Source organism: Canis aureus, chromosome 17, assembly GCF_053574225.1.
Source record: "Canis aureus isolate CA01 chromosome 17, VMU_Caureus_v.1.0, whole genome shotgun sequence".
NCBI lineage: Eukaryota > Metazoa > Chordata > Mammalia > Carnivora > Canidae > Canis > Canis aureus.
Genome location: NC_135627.1, coordinates 13,653,019 through 13,674,782, shown reverse-complemented (window position 1 = coordinate 13,674,782; position 21,764 = coordinate 13,653,019). Strand labels below are relative to the sequence as shown.

Genomic DNA, 21,764 nt, shown 5'->3' with positions numbered 1-21,764 from the left:
AGGAAAACCCTGTGTGAATATGAATGTTAGTGTTCAAGGAAACAAGATGCTTCTCCAGAAATTCACATTTTGTCAGAAGACAGTTAAGGTAGAATGAAGGGTGCCAAATGAAAAATGTTTAAAGACTGTAGAATTTGGGGAGCCTGGGTGGCTCAGTTGGTTAAGTATCTGCCTGTGGCTCAAGTTGTGATCACAGGGTCCTGGAATTGAGCCCCATATCGGGTCCCTGCTCAATGGGGAGCCTGCCTCCTTCTTCCTGTCTGCTGCTCCCCCTGCTGTGCTTTTTTTCTCTGACAAATAAATAAAATATTTAAAAATAAACATAGACTGTAGAACTTGAGAGACACCTGGGTGGCTCAGGTGGCAAAGCATTGGACTCTTGGTTTCATATCAGGTCATAATCTCATGGGTTGTGAGATCAAGCCCCGCATCAGGCTCCACATTCAGCAGGGAGTCTGCTTGAAGATTCTCTCCTTCTGCCCCTCCCCCTACTCATACACACTCTTGTGCTCTCTCACTCTCTCAAATAAATAAAATAAATATTTAAAAAGAAAAATTTAAAAAGACTGTAGAACTTGAAAAATGGAGAACAGTGTGACATACTGATAGGAATCCTGACACTACAAGGGTAGGGTAAATATACATCTCTGTCCTAATTACACTCCATGTTCCAAGAGGAGCATGTTGATGTTGGCATACCTTCCCAGGGGACCACCATATTCCTATTCAAAAGTGAATATTCCACAAATACTACCTGACCTTTTTCATATATCCCTAGTAAAGCAAATGATCTCAGTTACTCCCTGAAGTTTAAAATTTGCAGTCTTACTGCCATAAAAGGTTAAAGTTTATGGCTTTTACTCCAGATATTAAATATTTCAGGGTAGAAAGAAGACTGTTTTGTTTTCTTTTGTTTTTCCAAACAACCTATCATATTGTGATGGCCTCTATGATTTTAGATATTAGCTCTGGTTTCTTCATGCCAATTCTGTTCGTGGCAAACATTGGACACAGCATTCTGCGAGTTCTGAAGATCAGGAGAAGTCAAATCCTCATTTATACTGACATCTGAAGACTGACTGATAGGCCCTTGGTCCCATTCCAAACCATATAGTTGGAAGATGGAATAGGAAATCATTAGATATAGAAACAGATAAGAAATTCAAGCCCAGAATAGAAAGTAAGAATAGAGACGTAGGCTGTCCACCAGGCAGCCTGATACAAGTTCAGGTCCTGGGGAATGGAGGCAGGTTGGGGTTTTGGCATCCATATGGTTCCCATAGTTTTCACCTTAGCCAGGGACCTAAAGGAAGTGCTGAATTCATGAAGTAGGGACCAGAAGTTAACCAAAAATATACTAAATCTAGATCCTTCCTCTTAAAAAGAATTGGACAGTAAACTTAAGTCTCAGTTGAAAAGGCCTGGGAAAAAAGAAAATTCAGAATCTTTACTAAACAATGATACATTTGACCATCGTCTAAATCATTTTTTTAAATTAGTATTAATTGAGACAGCACAGATAAAGTCAGGTTGCTAATTCTGTTTCTTATGCACGTTGAATGAATCATTATTGTCCACATTGCCTGTCCTAATTAATATCCCAGTACAATTCTCTAAATGTAATCAAAACTGCACACAGATTTCTTCACAAACTGTAGAAGTGAATTGCCCCAAAAGAACATTTAGAAGAGAAATAAGTAGAACTCAAGAAAAATTGGTTTATTGGTTTTTTTTTTAATTTTTATTTTATTTATGATAGTCACAGAGAGAGAGAGAGAGAGGCAGAGACACAGGCAGAGGGAGAAGCAGGCTCCATGCCCCGGGAGCCGGACGTGGGATTCGATCCCGTGTCTCCAGGATCGCGCCCTGGGCCAAAGGCAGGCGCCAAACCGCTGCACCACCCAGGGATCACTCGGTTTATTGTTAATTAAATGTTTTGCTTCATCAATAAAATGAGTAAGAGCAACTTAGCACTGTTTACAGAATTCATTGATCAAAGCCTTTTATTTCATTGTCAGGTTCCTGTGTGGGGAAACATAACTGCAATCCTACTGTAAATCTAAAGCTGTTGGGATTCTTTGGAGTCACAGCATCATGGCCCATCCATGACAGATGGTTCAACAATGATCATGAATGAGATTCTGCTCAGTGGGAACACCACAGTGTTAATGAAGTCCTCATGGATTTATTCTCTCGACTGCCATTATTCACTTACAGACACTTTTCTAGTGTACATGTACCATATAAAACTCTTCTAATGGAAACATCTCTCTCTGTTCCCCACTTTAAATGGACATCTTGACTTCTATTCTCTAATCTCAATTATAGTAGTAGTAATCATGTATATTATTGACTGTAAACTAGGACTTGGGCTATGTGATTTATCTACATTACTCATTCATTGTTTGCAAATGAGGAAACAGAAACTAACCTTCCCAAGGTCATTTGGGGAAGGCAAGAGAAGCATTTGGGCGCAGGTATGTTGACTCTGATAATGTATATTATCAGGGATGTGCTTTTATCTAGTGTAACTACTGCCTCTAATAGTAAAAGTCAATATTGGGAATAGAGAACTCCATTGGCAATATTTAGTTTAATTATAAGAAGATGTAGCACACATTTGTGATATAAATATTCAGTAATGATGCTATCATTCTGGAAATGATAGGAAAAAGGACTATTTCTTGATTGTATTCATTTTTAAATCTGGCATACAGTGGATACTTCACATACTATAAAACACTTAATCCTCATACTATCACTGAAAAGTAACTATTCTTATTCTCATTTTACAGTTGAAGTCATTCAGGCTTAGGATGGCTAAGTAACTTTTGCAAATTCACAGAGAAAGTAAGTAGCTGAATTCTAGTCCAGGTGCTGGATGCTACACCATGCTGCCAGTGTGACTTTATAAATCCATCATTAAGATTGCTTTTCACACTAAGTATTTGTGTACAAAACATCTTTATAATATATTCTTTAACACGCATATTCTCTATCTTGTATTAAGGACCAGAATCAAAATAATCAAAACTTCTCCAAAGAAGTAAAATCTTCAGAGGATCTATCACTGATTATAGACCTTTTAAAAAAAGATTTGTTTGGCGGGGGGCACAAGCTGAGGGGAGAAGCAGAGTGAGAGAGAGAAGCAGACTCCCCACTGAACAGGGAGCCTGATGCAGGGCTGGATCCCAGGGACCCTGAGATCATAACCTGTGCCAAAGGCAGAGGCTTAACCAACTGAGCCACCCATGTGCCCCAATTATAGACTGTTAATAGCTGAAAAGGATATTAGGGTTTATAGAGTGCAACCCACTTAATCTTAATGATGAGGAAACTGAGAAGTCCAAGTTTACACAACCTCTGACTAGCGGTGAGACTGTGAACAATTCTCCAAAATGGCAGCTAAAATTTAATTTGTCCAAAAACCATGCCAATTGTGAAGATAAAATAAATAAAACAAATAGCACTATGTGTAGCATAATATTAGCTAGATTATTATTATCATTGTTACCAACATGACTAGATTAACATTGGGGGATTGAGTCAATGGCCGGCTAACTTGGCCCACTTTATACCCATACCCATGTGGTCTCTGTGTTCATTGTGCAACAATGACATTCTCCACTTGCTGAATGATTTCTCTGGTCACAATTACCATTTATTCACTTATTGTATAAGTTCTTGTCTGATTTAGAATAAACACATAATTAAAATGTTTCATAAATTAAAAAAAAATTATGCCAAGAAACTTTGGACTTGGCAATACATAAGTTACTCAGAAAGTGAATAGAGGGGCACCGGGGTGGCTCAGTGGTTGAGTGTCTGCCTTTGGCTCAGGGTGTGATCCCGGGGTCCTGAGATTGAGTCCCAGATCAGACTTCCTATGGGGAGCCTGCTTCTCCCTCTGCCTGTGTCTCTGCTTCTCTCTCAGTCTGTCTCATGAACAAATAAATAAAATCTTTTTTTTTTAAGTGAATATAAAGCCTAGAGTAGGGTGACAATAGTATCCAGTTTGCCTGCAGAGGCCCCAATGTATGCTTGGCAACTTAGCTTTACTATCAATAGCATCCCATTTTACCCTCAAAAGTGGCCAAACTTGGATGATGAATTGTATGGTCTAAGCACTTCATTTCCAAAGTGTTTAAAAATTTAAATATAAAGCTATTTTAGACATGATAGCAAATATTTACAAATGTGATATATATATATATATGTGATATATATAGCTATAATCCACAAGCTGTACCTGCCCTTCACTGCAGATAGGACAATAAGGAATTCCCTGTGTTCACAGGAGAAAATCCAACTGTTTTCCAGATAAGCAAGGTGCTGTCTTCCAGAGGAACTAGATAATTTCATGTTAATTTTTAGTTTCTCCAGAAGATAAGAACATTACCCACGTTAACAACAAAAATGGTAAATTGAAGCAAAACACCTCCTTCTGTATGCCTAGCTGCAGGAAACACTCAAACCCTCCTGGACTATCCATCCTTGGAGGTCCATATACCTGGGTCTGTGCGATAAGCTAGGCCTTCCATTGCATGACTCGGCTATTGCCTGGAGCTCCAACATTGCACGTTGTTGTTAATGCAAATAATAACATACACGAGAGACAATATTTCCATCATTACAGAAAGGACATGTTATGTCCTCCAGTGAATATTGCAGGACCCTCTAACCAACCATGAGGCAGCAACTCCAAAGTCATTGTCATAAACGTAGTTAGGTTCTGAATAATGCTTGGGCTATAACATATAATTAATGTGACCAACTGGCAGCAGAATGCTATTCATTTCCAACCTAACAGAGGCTTAAAGGGACATATCCTAATGGAATAATCCTGTCTTTGTCAAGAATATTCTGGTTGTGAGTAATAGAAATCCACTGGTGTTGAAAAATTTAGTGTAAGGTTGACATGAGGTAAGCATCATACACATCAGAAGCCACAAATGCGATTGGATCTCTTCATAAGGTGGAACAGCTCTCAGGCACTAAGTGAGCTACCATCTCTGGAATAAAGTGGGCCATCACTGCTTTTTTCTCTACTTCTCTACATAAATCTGCTTCATTCTCTGACTTTCTTCTGTATATTAGCATTCTCTGCTGATTTATTTGTATACAGAGCTCCCCAAAAGGCATCCCCATTGTAGCTTTCTATCACCTCCTAGCTCAAGTACCCAGCCCTCTGGATTCCAATTCTAAATTCCTGGGAGGAAGCAATCTGACTGGCCCATGAGGGAGGCAGGATGTATCAGTGAGCTATGACCAAAGAGAACTTAAACAAATAAATATAAACATGGATCTTAAGGAGCCTGACTTGAGCAAACATTCCCAAAGAAATCTACATATAGGTATAAAATGGTTGTTTGCATTTTTACTCTATTTCTCTAATACCAAGGAAGTCTATTTTCTGTTTTTCCCAAATACATTTGGAAACAAATTGGTCATACATGGGCACAGGAATACATCATGTTGTGAGTAAAAAGTAATGCAATTTCAGCACACTCAACTGCTTCTGAAACTTCTGTACAGAAGATCAGATCATGTAATTCATGAGAGTCATGCCAAGGAGTGCCAATCAAGGCACCCACTGTGGACTCAGAGCCAGGAGGCTGGTGTTCATTACTCTTTACCCTGTCTGCTGTCATCTGGCTATTCTTGCCTAAGCCTTGTGCCTCCTATCATCTCTATGTTTTCACATCCTGTCTACATCAGACCTTAGGCTGGAAAATAAAGAGGGTCTTTTTGATAAAGTGATTAAAACATAATAAATATATCCTTAGGCAGCTTGTCCAATCTTGTCATTCAGACAACCCTGACTTCTAAGCAACATGAAAAGCTCCAGAAATTTTAGGGGTACACAGACAACACTATACCAAAGGCTTAAGTTTTTATAAATTATCCAAAATTTTTAAAACTTGATGGCTCATTTCATTTAAAACTTACTTGCCTTTGTGATTTGTTTTATAATTGTTTGTGTTTGAGACATCTGGGTGGCTCAGTCATTTAAGCATCTGACTCTTGCTTTCAGCTCAGGTCATGATTTCAGGGTCTTTGGATCAACTCCTGCATCAGGCTCCCTGCCCCTCCCCCTCACTTGCACACACATTCCCTATCTCTCTCTAAAACAAATAAGTCTTTAAAAAACAGTAATTATTATTTGTGTTTTTACCTAATTATGATTGTCTTATTGGTTATTATTTATTGAAACACAGCTTAATGTGATTCCTTTTAAGAATGAATTTACACACAGTGAGATAGCAAAATGGGAGCTTTTCTGTATTTTCCATTAGTTTGTCAAATTCAAAGTTTGTGTTTTAATATAAGATTTAGCTAGGAAATTAACAAAAAATTACTTAAAGGAGGTAACCCAGTTATGGTTCTTGTGAATTAAGCCTATGTTACTGTTTTTTGAGGAATTACATTGTTACAATTTTAGTTGGATTCACTCAGTTTTAAAACACCATTGAATTTAAGTACAATGAAAGTAGAAATGACACCTTTTAATAAAGACGATGATACAAAAATTCAATAATTTGGAACTTGATTATAATTTTAATACCATTTAAAAAAATTTTTAATACCATTTCATATTTAATTTAATTCCATCAACATGTATTGGGTACATACTATTGATTAGCCAAAGCACTACAGGGATTAGAAAGATGGGAAGAAAATACACCTTCTCTATCCTTCTCTCCCACTGCCCAAACATCCACGAGTCCACATGATAGATGGAGATAAAATAAACATAACACAAGACAAACTGTGATAAGTATGAAAAGTAGGGAGTGTCCAAAAAAAACAAAAAACAAAAACAAAAACAAAAAACAAGAAAAGTATGGAGTGTTTGGGGAATACGGAAAGAGAGAGATTAATTCTAGTTTCAGGGATACATGAGGAAATGGAATTTAAATTAGATTCTGGATTTGAGGTAAGGAATCTGGTTATTTACTATCCTCAGTAGTGATTTTCAGGATCATCACTTTAAGTATAATTTTTTTTTTTTTTACTTCAGAAAATACAGAATTAATACATCACATTGATATTCAACACAGGGACATGTCAGAATCATCTAGAAGATTCTGCTAAATATATACATTCTCAATATACAGAAGCCCCACCCCTGAGTCTAACTGGAGAGACTTGGGTGGGGTTTGGGCACACCTCTCCCCTCACACATACACATATACAGAAAGTAAGACAAAGTGTAAAGAAAGAAAGGCCATGGTGAAAGCTTTAACATGTACTTCAGTGTGAAATACAATTTCTATAAATACTTTTTTTGGACAGATAATGCTCAAGTTCCTTGGGAAGATCTCATTTTACTCTTAAAATTAGAAAATTTATCATTACAGTTAATTTTTATTTAAGGTTATCCTATATATACTTATGAAATGTACTTCATTCCTTTCTGGAACCCTATAGAGTAAACACACACAAAAAAAATAGGTTGTTGATAGATATCTGGATGGATAGCTAGTGACCTGAATGACTTAGTAGTCTTTATTTCTGCTTTTGGAGAGCCAGTGTTTGAAGAGTACTATAAACAGACCCAATCCCACACAAAGGTAATTCACCGAGCCAGGGTTAAATGTCTTCCTAAGCCTCAGCCCTACCCCCACTCCATCAGTCATAGGTCCAGACAGAAATACCCTAGGTATCAGACAATCTACAGGCCTAACACAGACAGCAGTGAGCCCCTGGAACTCTGCATTTTCAGTATAAAAACCTTAGCAACATATGCTATTGATTGGTCTTTCTCAATAATTTTACTTGGATTGCTTTCTTCTGAGCACCATAATCATAACCCTAGAACACCATAAGCTGCCCATTTTAGTTCCTTTCACGTTGTCAGTATATAGTGCAGAACTGACATATTCAACTTTACTCTTGGAGCTCATTCTTGTTCATATAACCTAATTATGTTGACAGATTAATATTTTTAGACAATTTACATAGCATCTTTTCCTTGGAAAGTCTGCATGGGAAATAGCCAAAAACCTTCATCAAACAAACAAACTAATAAATACCAGAGACCAGTCCCCAACAGAATGAAGTCAAGGCAACTTACATTATGGAATAGTTTAACTCTGTTCCACTACGTGGCATTCCAAGGAAAACAAAAAGGCTAAGTTATCCCTGAAATGTCTCCCTCAGCTTCTCTCATTCAGATGTAGACTGGAATCAATTTTGCTATCAGGTCATTTGCTCGGAGGTAGTACTTTGATTAAATAAACAAGATTTCTCTTTCCCAAGTAGTGTAGCCATTTCAATGTGGTTAATTACTCGCTAAGTGCTAATATTTTGTGAAGCTGTGTGAGAAGCATTAACTAGGACAATAATAAAAGAGGAAGTACTGTTCTGTCAGAGCAAGAAGCTGAGTTTTAAGGGTAGGGTAGGATGAGTGAAGGGTAGGATGAGTGAAGGGTAGGATGGATAACTCTCCTTGACAAAATAACTGGCTGGCTGCTGAGAAGAACAATTGGATGAGCCTTTTGCTGTGACCGCTCTGTCTTCCCCAGCGGGCCCCAAACCACTGTTGAACGTAATAGTGTGAGAAGCAGAAGAAACTGATAGAAACAGATGAGGCAGTACCACACTGTCTTGATGATCACAGCTTTGTAGTACAATTTGAAATCCGGCATTGTGATACCACTGGCATTGGTTTTCTTTTTCAATATTCCCCTGGCTATTCGGGGTCTTTTCTGATTCCACACAAATCTTAAGATGACTTGTTCCAAATCTGTGAAGAAAGTCCATGGTATTTTGATAGGGATTGCACTGAATGTGTAAATTGCCCTGGGTAGCATTGACATTTTCACAATATTAATTCTTCCAATCCATGAGCATGGAGCCTTTTTCCATCTCTTTGTGTCCTCCTCAATTTCTTTCAGAAGTGTTCCATAGTTTTTAGGGTATAGATTCTTCTCCTCTTTGGTTAGGTTTATTCCTAGGTATCTTATGTTTTTGGGTGCAAATGTACATGGGATTGACTCCTTAATTTCTCTTTCCTCAGCCTCATTGTTAGTGCATAGAAATGCCACTGATTCCTGGGCATTGATTTTGTATCCTGCCACATTGCCGAATTGCTGTATGAGTTCTAGCAATCTTGGGGCGGAGTCTTTTGGGTCTTCTATGTAGGGTATCATGTCATCTGCAAGAAGGGAGAGTTTGACCTCTTTGCCAATTTGAATGCCTTTTATTTCTTTTTGTTGTCTGATTGCTAAGGCTAGGACTTCTAGTACTATGTTGAATAGCAGTAGTTTATACAGGGAATATAAAAAATAGTGAAAGGGATTAAAGGGGAAAGGAGAGAAGATGAGTGGGAAATATCAGAAAAGGTGACAGAACATGAGAGACTCTTAACTCTGGGAAATGAACAAGGGGTAATGGAAGAGGAGGTGGGTGGGGAATGGGGTGACTGGGTGATGCGCACTGAGGGGGGCATATGACGGAATGAGCACTGGGTGTTATACTATACACTGACGAGTCGAACTCCAATAAAAAAATATACAAAAAAAAAAAAAAAAAACAACCAGATGAGGGATGCAGCTCTAAAGTCTGGAAAATTCTTATAATCACTTGAAAATAAGATGCTATTTGAATCTAATTTAAGAATTTAGTAACTGTGAAGGTTGTTATTAGTCGTCTTATACCATGTGAAGAAATTAATCTTAGCATTAAAAAAAAGTTATTGTATGATGCAAAATACAATGGATCCCCACGGCCTGCTCATTCTCACTCTGGGGATATACTCAGGCCATTTAACTTCTTTTCTTCTATTTTATTTTCCTCATTTTCTTTTCCCACCAGGCGAGTTTAGCTGAATGCCCCAACGTTTATAGAAAGACAGTACAATTTAACTGCCTTTCTCCCACTTGTATTTTAACTGGAAAAAAACAAAACAAAAAAAGCTTTCACATCAAAAGACTAAAGCTCCAGGTGTAGAATTTCAGGCAATCGTCAGTTGATTGAAAAGTTGATTTTCCAGATCATTTCTGGCACTTCTAAAGTCCAAGCTCATAGACTGCTTCCTACCTTGCCAATTACAGACTAGGAGAGTTTTTAGAGTTTTAGAGCTGGGAGGGGATAAATCCAGTTTTAGAGAAATATTTATATCTCCTCCTTGATGTTGAGAAACTCCCCATTCTTTTCCCTTGCCTTCATCTTCTCTGTGTAACAGGATTTTTAGAAGCCAAGTTACAGTCTATTCAATCATTTATTTGTGAATGTCTTATGAGTTCCCACAATATTTTATACAACGTGCCAAGTGCTGCTAAAACCCAAATGAACCAAACACTGTTCTTATCTTCAGTTAGTAGAGAAGGCAGCGCAACAATGTGCTATTGGTGTTAAGACCGAACTCTGCTCAGGGTTACACCAGGGGTCACAAGAAGTAAGTAGTAAATTCTATCTCCAGTACATGCTACTATATGAACTGGAAAGAAAAAAAAAAGGACACTTCTCCCATTGTATAAAAAGGACATTCTCCCTCTTGTCAATCCAGCAAGAAACTAGCACTTGCCCTAACTTCAAATGGGAAAAGTTATTTTGGAAAATTATGTTCTCATTCAAAATCGTTAGGTTATCCACCCAAGTATGATAAGAATTGTGAAATTTACAACCTGCACATAAATCGGGAAAAAAAAATTTAGAGAACAGACCATACGTGGAGATGTATCCTAAATAATGCTGCCCCTACACTTCTGCAAGTCACTTTTTCAAAGCAAAACCTAGTCTTTAACATTACACTTGGTTATATGTTTATTTATCTATCTCCCTATCTGATGAGCAGAAAGCCACCTTTTATTCTTGGCATAGTACCTTGTACATAGTCAGTGGTTTAGAATTATTCTTCGAATGCTGTTAGAAACTAAACAGCATGCTGTGAATTGCATAAGAGTTTGTTTTTCCCTAACACAGGTGTCTTCTTAATTCTCTTTTGACTTTTGAAATACTTGATATTCAACCATTTGATATTTGATCTTTTAATAATTTAGATAATTTTTTTTATCTAAATTCCTTTCAGTCACTCAAGAGATATGTATTAAGCATTTGTTTTGTACTAGGCATAGATCCGGATACTGAGGAATGCAAAGAGCAAAACAGATCAAGATCTTACGTTGTAGTAGGGTAGACAGACAATAAGCAAATAAGCAAAATGATTATTTCAGGCAGTGAGGATGAGTATATAAACAAAACAGTAACATAACCTAGTGTTCTAGAAGTAGGCATTAGATTGTGTTTAGGGAAGGTCTTTCTAAAGAGATGACATTTGAAGAGAAACGTGGGATATGGGAAGGACCAGTGAAGTAAAAGTCTGGAGAATCCAAGGCATAGCCACTCTGAAAATCTGACCCAACCATCCAGATGACACACAGGCTAGTACATTCAAGCCAAAAATCTGAAAGTTATCCTTGATTCCTCTTCTTTCTCATCACCCCTTCAACCAAACCATCATCTAATCTTGTCAACATTACCTATAAAACGGCATCTCAAATCTAATCTCCATGCTTCCCTTAACAATCTATCACCAATTTGGTAGCAACTAGCCACACTGGGCTATTGTTCATTTGAAATGTGTCCAGTCTGGATGCTGTAAGTGTAAAATAGACACCAGATTTCAAAGGCTTTGTATGAAAAAAGGTAAAAAATCTTAATAATTTTTGTCTTGATTATACATTGAAATGATAACATTTTAATATATTGGATTAAGTAAAATATATTTTAAATGCTAATTTTACCCGTTTTTTTTTTTTTTTTTTTTTTTTTTTTTTTTTTTTTTACTTTTTCTGCTATGTATTATATTTTAGTTTGGCATTTGATTCTTAAAAATCCAAGGCTTTTCTTTTTCATTATATGTAGTTTTTAGCTAAAGTCCATAGTTTATTTAGATTACCTTAGTTTTTACCTAGTGTCCTTATTTCAATCCAGAATCCCACTCAGGATATTACATTATATTTAGTTTTCATGTTTCTTTAGGTTCATCTTGGTTGTGAGAATTTTTCAGGCTTTTCTTATTTTTGAGAAGCACTGATCAAGTAAATTGTAGGATGCTTCTCTTTTAAAAATTTTTTTAAATTCATTTAGACTAAAAACTAGTTCATTCATATTTCTTACCTCCCAACTCCCCACCCCTGTCACCCATCAATCTGATCTTCACATCTGTGAGCTTGTTTTTTAAAAAGTTTTAATTCTACAAATACAAGGGATCATACAGTATTTTTCTTTCTCTGACTTATTTCACTGAACATAATACCCTCAAAGTCAATCCATGTCATCATAAATGGCAAGATTTCATTCTTTTTAATGGCTAATATTCCAATGTATATACATTACGATTTTTTAAATCCATTCATCCACTGATGGACATTTAAAGTTGTTTCCATATGTTGACTATTGGCTATTGTAAATAATGCTGCAATGACCATACGGGTGCACAGATCTTTTCAAGTTAGTGTTCTCATTTTTGATGTGAGGTTTAAACCTTTTACTACTCAGAAAGAAGCTCTGGATTTTGGGTTCCCTCCTCATGATGGGACACTGCTACAGGTATGGGGCTTACAGAACAATTACGTTGCAGCCTCTCCTACTCCTTTCAGTGTGGTTTTCTTATTTGCCCAATGTGTATTGATCACTCAGTCAGCCTTGAGATTTTTTTTTTTAAAAGAGAATTGTCCCATAAGTAGCTACAGACTCAGTATGTCAGGGGAGTAGGTGAGATCAGGATTTTCCTTTAATTTCTTTTCTAGTATACACATTAAAGTTATAAATTTCCATCAAAGAAGCACTTTGCTGTATCTCAGTTTTGATAGATAGTATTTTCATTATCACTAGCTTCCAAGCATTTTAAAGCTTCTTCTTAACCCACAAATTATTTAGCATTATAAGTTTTCAAATATCCATATATATGGTTCTTTATCTTTTTGTTGTTTTTAAAGTTCTAATGTAATTATGAATTCAAAGTCTGAATATCTACTCTTTGAACTGTATTGAGATCTTCTTTATGATCCGGCATATGATCAATTTTTGCAAATGTTATGTGCTTAGAAAAAAATATGTATGCTCTCATCGTAGGCTATGGAATTCTCTATATGTCTGCTAGTCCAATTTTGTTAATGGGCTATTCAAATCTTCAGTCTCCCTATAGTTTTCATCTGCTTGAGTTATCAGTAATTGAGAGAAAAAGATACACTATGAGAGTGGATTTATCCATCCTTGTCAATTCTGGGAATCTGAGGCTTTCTATGTCTATGAATATTTGTATCTCATTCTCATACCTGAATGTCACAATGGCTGAATATTAAACTTCTGTTTCTAGTTCTTCTCCCTTTAATACTTAAAAAATCTTATTCCTTTGTTCTCCTGGCTTCTACTGCTGCTATGCAGAAATCTGATGTTTAATCTGATGTTAACCTTTCATACTATAAACTTTTAAAACTTTTGGTCTTGGATATCTCAAATTTCACTATGATATGTCTGTAGGTATAGGTTTTCCAGATTGTTTTCTTTGAAGTTCCATGGGCCCTCCATCCTGAAGGAGGATTTTTTTTTTACTGATCTATCCATTCATTCAAGGGAAATTTCACATTATCATTTCTATAAGAACTTAGTCATTTTCTTTTGGGAATTCCTATTATCTGTATGTTGCCACTTCTTCTCTTCTCTGTATCTCTAGATTTTTCCTTTTTCTATTTCTTTGAACTTCCCTTCCTCCTGTGAGATGACCTCAATCTAGTCCTCCAATTCTCTCGTGTGTACCTTAATTGTGTCCCTTCTGCCGTCTTATTTTCTCTCTCTTGTTCTTGTGTCAACTACTAGACATTCCCATTGGCAGGATGTCCATTTGGTTCCTTTTGTGTTTCTTTGTTTTCAGATGTCTAACATTATCCCTTATCTTTTTTAGCATGTGTACTGAGCTAAATTTAAATGCTTGGTCCATTCTAATGTTTATGCTTTTTAAAAATTTCATCTATTTATTCATGAGAGACACACAGAGAGAGGCAGAGACATAGGCAGAAGGAAAAGCAGGGTCCCTGTAGGGAACCTCCTGTGGGATTCAATCCCAGGACCCCGGGATCATGCCCTGAGCCAAAGGCAGATGCTCAACTACTGAGCCACCCAGGTGCCCCAATGTTTATGCTTCTGTTGGAACCCAAAATCTTTCTTTTCTTCTGAAATAGCTGTACTTCTCAAAATATATTATCATGTGCATTCATTTTTTTTCTCTGGAAATGCCTATGAGGATGGACGTAGGGTGACCCACTAGAGCTGAGGGGGTTTCGGGGGATATTAGACTAAAACCATGACAGTCCCAGGTAAACCAAATGATTGATCACCTTTCTAGACCCTATTTTGAGTCACACCAGGTTGCTCAGGGCGACAGTAAATGAGCTCTAGAGCAGAGAACCCCAAGTCCAGGAAAATCACTGCCAATACTCTTTAGGTCTAAAGTTCATCTTCTGCTTTCCCCAAGAGGGCGGAGGCAACATCAGAAGGAACAGTCCTTAGGTTGAAATTCACGAGCCCAGGGAAGTAAGAGCAGGAGGTATGGGTGGCCAAATGCCCTAAGTTGGTTAGGACCTAAAGAGTTTCTTGGCTCCTTATAAGCACAGGACTTCTGTGTGGCCCTGATTTTCCTCTTGAGTCCACTTGGACTAGACCTCTGAGTCACCACACATGTGGGGGCAGGTACTGACTTTCTCAAGGCAATAGTGAGTGAGAAGCATGAGTGAGTACATGTATAATAGTTATTTTCCTATCTTATTATTGTCCTGCAAGGTGGCTGGCTGCTTACAGTCCTTGGCCTACATCACCACCACCCTCTCCTCCCAGCCCCCTTACCAAACAGTTCCTTTAAATTCTCTCATTACCATGGTTTTCTTATAGTTTTCTTTATTTGATGGTGTTGTACCCTCTACATTGCTTCCATGAACTGTGAGGAAGGGGCAGTAATAATGCTAGTTCAGCATCTTCATAGCACATATTTGTATGGTGGCTCCTAATAATTTGCGTATTTTTTGTTATTAAAAAACTACAAACTTCTTGGACATGTAGAAAAGGGCTCTGGAAATGGCAAAGCACAATAAATATTAATTACATTATTGTAAACGATATCAAAATATGTTCATATGTTTACTGTAGCCTAATTTTTTAGAAATATTCTTATATTTGTACAGAAAATAGCATTAGAAAAACACTAAAACCGTATTTGAGCAGAAACCACATAAAATCTGACAAACTTCTGATTTTTGTTTTAAGTATTTATTATTTGTTGCTATATGATTACATTTGGCACATCTATGGTTTTTTTTTTTTAATTTCCAAAATGCATCACTAATCTGTAACATATTATTCCTTACAGCTTCCTCACTGAAAAGACTTTTCTATGGCAAGGTACAAAAAGGCATTCTAGGAAAAACATTCTAAATTACATTATTTACCTAAAAGACTATCTTTATATATTACTGGTCTACTGAAAATTTTCTTTTCAATCAAATTCCATTCATTTTTACATAATGCATGTCAGTAACAGCTACCATGGAAAAATAACCATAAGCAAAAACTGTTTTGCTGCCTGTCTTCATTTTTTGCTACCCCCTCATTTTTCTTTCTATTTCTGCTTGTGGAAGTTTGAGTTCCACCTTCTTGATGCCCTCAAGTCCATAATTACTCCTTATGACAATTCTTTCATGATGCCCACATTATAAATTATTCATCATTTCAAATAATACCCTAACTTCTTCAAATGTACCCTTGTTACTCTTTCTACTTTTTCTTCTGTATTATTTTCTTCTGTACTATTTCTATATCTTTTGTAATTTTGCATTAGGACTTCTAGTCTCTGATTTTTTTTTTCCCCTGATGGTTGTCCCTAGAATGGCATTGCTGTAGAGAATTAAAGAATCGAGTGAATCTGTATTTTCCATATTTCACTGCTACTTCGTTCCTGCTTCCTTCCTTTTGCTCTCAGTTCCTTTCACATAGAGTGTTCCAGCCTGCCCCATTGTAGTCTATTCTTTGGCTACTTCCGTCAAAACCTGGTTCCATATTAATTTCCTTCAGACAGCTTTCCTTTATTAAACCCACTTCAGGGGTACCTTGGTGGCTCAGTGGTTGAGCATCTGCCTTTGGCTCAGTTCATGATCCTGGGGTCCTGCGATGGAGTCCCACATCAGGCTTCCTGCAGGGAACCTGCTTCTCCCTCTGCCTGTGTCTCTGCCTCTCTCTGAGTGTCTCTCATGAATAAATAAAATCTTAAAAATAAAAATAAACCTACTTGTTTGTTTCTCTTAACCTCTAAGAATTCATGTATAAACTATATACAAAATTATCATGTCCTTGAAAATATTTGCTTTTATAATTTTATTCAGTTATGTGGTTATATATTTTATAGTATTTTATTACTTATATTATTATTTCATCCTTGAAATCTCTAATTTTTTCTTGTTAGCTTGAATAAGTGATTATTATAAAATGTAAATGAGCAATCAGTTGTTTAATGTTAGTCTCTTCTATTTATGATGTCTATAACTACAAGCTCTTTTGGCAAACTATTTTTGTATCCCCAGAGCTTAGAATAATATACGTAGTAAGTGCTCAATTAATACCGTAATGTCTTTGAAATGCCACTCGGGATATTCAGTAGGATACCCATCAGAATATCACAAATGCTCGCCGACTTTGTATCAAATACTTCACACTTTCTATCATAGTTGGGATGTATTTGACTCCAAGACACAGAAAACCTAACAGACTTAAACTAACAGACTTAAACCAAAGGCTAGCTGTTTACTTAGTAGTCCAAAGGTAGGCATTTCCAGTATTGGCATGACAGTTCCACGGTGTTTTCCAGGACCTGGATTCTTCCCATCCTTCTTGGCCATCTGAAACTCACTGGTTTGCAACCTCAGCCATAAGGCATCACAGCCCAAAGATGGTGGCCACATTCTCTTATGTCAATTTGCAGAGCAGGAGGGAGTGACACCAAAACAATGAGATCTACTCATTGTCAGAATCCCAGGAATCCCCAGTCCCAATGGCTTCCTCTTCCCATTCCAGTGATGAGAACTGAGTCATGTGCCTCCTGCTGGACTTACAGGGCAGAGAGGAAAAGGACTGCCATTAGTGATCAATCTTGATCTATCACATAGTTTTCAGCCAAAATAAAAGGAAACTGCTGGTGATGCGACAGTGTTTACTCTTCGGCCATGTGAAATCAACCACACTAGAGCTCTATTTTCCTCTGAACATTCAAGCTTTTAAGATTCTTCGGGCTTTCTTTCTTTCTTGCTCCTGTATCTTAATCATTAAGCCTTTTCCCTCAGTAACACTTACTTTCTCAACCAAAAGGTTTCTTTCTTTGACTTATTTATATACTCACTTAATTTCTGCATTCTTTTTCTTTTCAAAAGTGCTGAGACCTACCACATTTTCAAAAAAGAAACAAGTTTATTTTGTTCCTTTCCATTGTTTATATATACTTTCATTTCTCAATGGTATCAGGAGCCTCAGAGGTCAAGAAAATGTCTTCTGCTCTTTTTATAATTGCCAGCAGCATTTCATAGGTACTAAATATACTTGACTTGCCCTTCCCCTTTATCGGTTAATCACACATACATAGGCTGTAACAGGAAGCAATAGGAATCAGGGTTTTATGGACAGGAAGCACTGCTAATATTACAAACATCCTCTTCTAACTTGTTTATATTAAATTCTTTGCATACTTGCTTCTTGCTGTAGTCAGAAAGTCCCCTAACACAGTGCATTTCCCACTTCATCCCACCTTTTCCAACATCTTTCACAGAAGCAAAGAAGGAGCTGGGTTTCCATGGTAACACAAGTGTGACAGTTGAGGGTATCTGGGCATAGGTGAGATACCTCTCAGATATAGTGTGGAGAGAAGAAATGAAGTTTTTCTTTTTTTTTTTTTTTTTCTTCCAGTAATGCCCTTCTGAAGGTAATGAGACCCTAAAGTGTCAGCATGCAGCATTAACTTTTCACCATCATACAGATTTACAGCTCTTGGTGAAAATTCAATTTCATTTTATCTCGCTTTTATTTTGTCTCTTCCACAAACAAATGAATGGAGACATAAGTTTGTATTTCTAAAATCACTCTCTGGATAGATAGTTCATGCTGGCATAAAAATGAACATGATTAAGGAATCAGGAGACAGACACCCATCTCCCAACCAAATCTTCAAAATTCTCTCTACACGTTCTGACATCCTTTCTTATGGCAGCTACTCCTTCAACCAGCATTTCATATATAGCCTCAAATTAGGTAAGTGCCATCATGTAAGACAGAATAGGAAAGAAGATATGCCCTACTTATCATGTTTCTTTTGCTTATTAGTGGCTAAGAATTTACCCTTATGGCTACATTGAGAATGAACATGGAGAATGAATATCAAATGAATATGAATTCATCAAGAATGAATATCGAATATCAAGATGAGGAAATATATAGAGGTGCACCTACCCTAAGGGCTGCAGACTGTACACTTCTCCTTATCAAGAAAAGCCAGCAGTAATGAAAGGTCAGGGAAAGCAGCCTGATAAATGTCATAAAGCTCTCCTACTCTTTATTATGCTAAGTGCAGTGACCAGAGAGCCTACTCACTAATTTTTTTGTGACAACTTCTATCAGATGCGAGGCAATCCAGAGCTTCTCAACTTCTGAGGACCTAGGAAATGAAAAGTTGCTTAAGGTTACATCCTGGACTCACAATCCCAAAGCAAATTTCAAAAACAAAAGCCACTAGACCTTTATTTGCTTGCAAAATAAAGGATTTTTCAGCTCCACTGTAATGCAAGGTACTACACAGGTCTTAATGACCTATACAAAGAGAGAAGGCTTGATGCTTCTCAAAAAGCCTAGGAATTTACCACCATTATGCACAATTTGGATTTTAAAGAGACAGTTTTTCTTTTCTTCTGAAAAGAAGTGTGACTCTTCAAAACTAAATTAGCATGCAAGTTTCACACAAAATATGAGACTTGTAAAAGGCTAGGTGAACACTGCACTCACCTACATCTTCTTGAAATATCCCTGTGAAAAAAGCTCAGATACAATGAATCCATGTGAGCTCCTTTAATTTTTTTTTGAGCTCCTTTAATTTTAATTCACTTTTTCACATTACTAATTTAGAATCAGAGATGAGACCTTCTACGGTTTCCATGATCTTAAAACATTCCTCTGATTCATATACATATATATCTATAGATATAGAGCTATATCTATATATTTTTTTCTTTCTTTTTTTTAATTTTTATTTATTCATGATAGTCACAGAGAGAGAGAGAGAGGGGCAGAGACACAGGCAGAGGGAGAAGCAGGCTCCATGCACCGGGAGCCCGACGTGGGATTCGATCCCGGGTCTCCAGGATCGCGCCCTGGGCCAAAGGCAGGCGCCAAACCGCTGCGCCACCCAGAGATCCCCCTATATATATATATTATTTTTGCAATCTGCCTTCACTGCTGATTCCAGAGGCTCAGATATTAACCACTCATACTTGAACAATTTAATTAAGAAACAAAGACTGAGTTATATTTATTACACATTTTGACATGACACTTGCCCTCAATCATTTTAAGCAAAAACTTGGTATGTGCTATACTATAGCAAGATAGTGCAAATAAAAGTTCTCCGTTCTAATATAATGAATGGACTAACAGAGCAACAGAACACTGCTGAATCTAAGCACACCTTTGTAGTAGTTTGATAACTGACAGGGAAGATGGTAAAGAAACACCTGGTTTTTCGAGGAACCCAGACCAAAAACCTCTCTACAAGATGTCCTTGCGGGGAAGAGAAAGGGCCAAGAGGTATACGATCAAACGCTGGAACTGCAGAAACTTATTATTCCCAAGAAATGTGCTTTAGTAACAGCTGGGTGTAGACTAGTCTGCGAAGGACACAGTTTAAGTGAATCCAATAACCATTTATTACAAAAGACAATCCAGGGGTACTTGGAAATCTAACTTCTCCTAAATTTAACGTTGTGGCTATGAGACTGTGTAACACACGATACTAGAGACCGAACGGTAAGTTTAAAAACTAGTTAAAAAAAAAAAAAAAAAAAGTGTCTCAGGAAGGAGGCACGCCTGGAAGACCCGTGCCAACTGCTGCAGTAGGTCTCCTTAAGTACCGGAAAATTTCTCACCCTAAAGACAAAAGTCCCTGCTTTCTCGATTCATGCCACGATTCCGCCCACATCCCTCAGCACCACTTCCATGCCCATCGTTTAGGTAGCATGCCAAGGAGACGTCGTTAAACGCAGAATTCATCACTCTCGCCTGCAAAACACCTTGCTCCTTGCCAGCACAGGGCACCGCGACCGGCCCCTCCAGCTCCGGCCCCTCCCGGACCCCACTAGCTGCCCTGTCTCCATACCACCGAGCCCGAGGTGGCCAGGAAATCGCGAGTCCTGATTGGCTCGCATCGAAACCTCGTCATTCGTCAGCTCACCTGCGATTGGTTGGCAGAGCGTGCGCAGGGGCAAACGCCCAGCCGGGCCACGCAAGGGGAGGCGAGTCGGTGGATCCCGCGACTAGAGCTTTCCCCATTGGCTGATGGGCGGGGATCACGTGGTATGAAGCGGCCCTCCATTGGCCGAGAATGGTACCATGGGTTACAGAACCGTGATCCGGTTGGTTGGAAGGCCTCCCAGCTTCCGGCTAGGTGCCCCCGCTAGCTGTTGCTATGAGGTGGCCCTGGGCGTTCTGTCGCGGCTTGGAGCTCCGCTCTCCCGGTTTTCCAGGCGCCCGCAGCTGAGAGGGCGTGGGAAGAGCTCGACACCAGGCCGGCGCCGGAGCGGGGCGGGGCGGGGCGGGGCTGGGGGCGGTGGGCGGGACCCCCGGCGCCGTCCCCGGGCGTGGGCCTGGCGTCCGCGGACTCGCCTGCGCCGCCCTGGGCAGGGGGCCGGAGGAGGGGCCCTGCCGCCACTGTGCGTCCCTCGGGGTCCTGACGCTTAAGACCGAGCTTCACTTCGTTGTGTTTGTGCTCGTCCCCTTAAGAAAAGCTGCTCGCTTCGTTTATGCAAAATAAAGCCAAAGCTCTCAGGAGAACTGAGAGAGACCGGGTGCTGTCCAGACCTCGCTTTGGACCGTGCCCGTTTCTTCTCTTTACTCTCCGCCTCCCGCTGCAGGCGCCTGCAGACTTAGCTCTGGCCCCACTCACATCTCGCCTCCCCTCAAAAGCCGAGCGTGGGAGTCTCGAGCCGACCAGGCTCCCGGCTCCGGCCGCGGCCGCCGACCCGCGCATGCTCAGTGCGCAGGCCCCGGGGTTGGACGGGGCGCGCGGGTGGGGTGGGGCGGGGTGGCGGGGGAGGTTGTTTACCTAAGCGCGGGCCGAGGCTTCCGCACGGCGCAGGCTCCCGGGAGCGCGCGCGGCCGGTCGCCTAGGCGACGGGGCGGGGGCGGAGCTGCGCGGCGAGAGGCCCCGCCCCCTGCCGCCGGGCCCCGCCCCCTGCCGCCGGGCCCCGCCCCCGGCAGCGCTGCGGCTCCCGCTCGGGCGCGCGCTCCGGCCGCCGAGGAAGCGGCGGCGGCGGCGGCGGCGGGCGGGGAGCTGGGCGTGGAGGCGCGAGGGGCGGGGCGGGCGGGCGGCACTGCGGGCCCGCGGCTCGGGCGGCTCGGGCGGCTCCGGCTCCTCCCGCTCCTCCCGCTCCTCCCGCTCCTCCCGCTCGCTGCTCGTGCTCAGTGCCTGCCGGAGCCCGCGGGCCGCGTTGCCGCCCGGCTCGGCCCATGCCCAGGGC

The 21,764-nt window shown here is 39.6% G+C and overlaps 1 long non-coding RNA gene across 1 annotated transcript; it reads right to left on the bottom strand.

Annotated features, from left to right (window-relative positions):
• Positions 1 to 15,248: 15,248 nt before the first annotated feature.
• On the bottom strand, positions 15,249 to 20,448 carry LOC144287805 (uncharacterized). Its single transcript, XR_013355557.1, has 3 exons — positions 20,175 to 20,448; positions 18,631 to 18,694; positions 15,249 to 17,100 (listed from the first exon to the last, which is right to left on the bottom strand). It is a non-coding gene; the product is annotated as an uncharacterized LOC144287805 (long non-coding RNA).
• Positions 20,449 to 21,764: the final 1,316 nt, after the last annotated feature.